We start from the raw sequence: 2500 nt of genomic DNA on the forward strand, positions 1-2500 counted from the left end.
TTCTGATATAAATGCTTAAAATCTTTCCCACTTAAAAACACACCTAGAAAATAAATATGCTTATTGCCGCCGTGGAACCAGTTCCTATTTAAAACAGGAATGAAGGCGTCAGCTGGAAACAGCACAAATAAGAAATGCCCCCCCTCCCCCAATGACTCAAGCTCTAATAACTGCATTAAACAGATGTGACGGAGGAAACAAAAAACAACTTGGCCGAGAGTGCGAAAAAGAATGACCAGCTCAGGAAAAGTGGACAAGCGAGGCGAAAAGTTCTTAAATCAAAACGTCGTGTTTCCCATTATGGAAAAAGACTCCACCGCAATTCTCAGATGCAAAAGTTAAATTACATTCGTTTACGCAAACTTCCGCAGGAAAGATGTTCTCCTGCACTTGGAATCTCTTCATTCCTCTCCGTGAACATCCCTCTTCCCTTAGGTCCCTCTCGCAAGTTTTTTTTAATTCTAAAAAAGGAAAAGGAACGGACCTGAAAAAAAAAATGCTATCAGCCATATTCACGTTCCTCATTACTGCATATGTAGCTTTACCAACAAGAAAACTTGCAAATTTAAAAGCCATTGTCATTAGTATTTCAAAGAAGGGGGAGGGGGTGGGGAAAGAGGAAGGGAGTAAGGGTTTGAAACCTACCCTATTATCTAAGTTGGTTCATATGATGGCCACGTGCCAAATTTTGTCTAGATCGGTCAACCGGTTACCACGTAAGTTACAAAGGGAAGGTGGGAAGGGGAAGGGGAAGGGGGTACGGGTTTGAAACCTACCCTATTATTTAAGTTGGGTCAAATAGTGGCCACCTGCCAAATTTTGTCTAGATCGGTCAAGTGGTTACCACATAAGTTACAAGGGAAGGGGGATTGGGGAAGGGGATAGGGAAGCGGGTACGAGTTTGAAACCTACCCTGTTATCTAAGTTGGGTTAAATGATGGCCAAGTGCCAAATTTTGTCTAGATCGGTCAAGCGATTCGGATTTCTATAGCACACAAAGTTACAAACATACAAATTTACAAATGTGAAAACATATAAGCACACACACACATACAAATATTCATTCACTTTTATATATATATATATGCATATGTATATATTCATCTGAGACCACAAGAAAAATAAAAGAAGTACCAAGTTCTTTTGTAGTAATTCCACACATTTTCAAGGCACAATGAAAATGTACTGGAAATACCATGAAAAGCCCTTGTACTTCCTTATTTTGATTTCTCCTGTAATTTCCAGCTGAATATATATATATATATATATATATATATATATATATATATATATATATATATATACTACATATATATATATATATAAAATATACATGTATATATATGTATATATATACATTATATATATACAGTGGGTCCCCACTAGATCACGGATCAACAATCATGCCTTCAGTTAATCGCGGGCTTTTCTGTTGAACTTATCTCCAAATATATCACAGAAAATTCACTAATTTGCAGATTTTTTCATAGGACAATATTCACTAATTACTGTATTTTCATTTCATTTTTATGACTAAATACATTTTTTATGATAAAAAAATTATTTAATAATTTTCAAAGTTAATATCAATGTAAACTGCAAAATATCAACAAAATGCTAAATTAAAATCCTGCAAAATCACAAAACAGCTTACCAAACCAATGTACATAAAATATCAATTCAACCCCACTCTCACTCTAACTCTAACTCTCTCTAACTCTCTCTCTCTCTCTCAGTATACATAACCTTTAATGGGAAAACAGCAAAATATAAATAAAATGTTATTCATTTACAGAATCCGTTTATACTGTATTATACTGACCTATTATCTTCGTAATATGTATAAAAAAAACAACCATCCTGATGTTGGTAATTGTTTTTACTGTAGGTACGTGTTGCCATATTTATTTCTTTCTCTGATTTACCGAACCATACTTCTTTACAAGTTTAGTTGACCTTATGATGATCACACCTATATAACATTACACAAGAGAATATGTTATCACTGTTGATGTTTCATCTCTAATCACCGTAAAAACATTTAAAATCCAAATTTCATACATAAGCAACACAAGGTAATGCTCTCCACCTCAGCTCGTTTGACCAACTCTCATCCCCAAATGTAAACACTCAGTTCTCTCTCTCTCTCTCTCTCTCTCTCTCTCTCTCTCTCTCTCTCTCATCTCAACCCCGCAGCCGACCGGTCACTCTCTCTCTCTTAATGAAATATAAATTACTGTATCGAACTGTAAACTTTCATGTACAAAATAAAAATAATAATTCCATCAATACATTCGTGCTTTCTTTTGTTAAAACTAAAACTTATGTTATTTTCATCTAATTTCTTTTGGCTAAACTAAAATATTATTTTACCCTTTGGTAGTCTCAATCAGCTGATTCTCAAAATGTAAACATTACAGATATCAGAACGATCGTTTTTTTATACATATTACGATAACAGCTCAATATAATATGTAATACAGTATAAATGGATTCTGTA

This window comes from Macrobrachium rosenbergii, chromosome 51, assembly GCF_040412425.1.
Source record: "Macrobrachium rosenbergii isolate ZJJX-2024 chromosome 51, ASM4041242v1, whole genome shotgun sequence".
NCBI lineage: Eukaryota > Metazoa > Arthropoda > Malacostraca > Decapoda > Palaemonidae > Macrobrachium > Macrobrachium rosenbergii.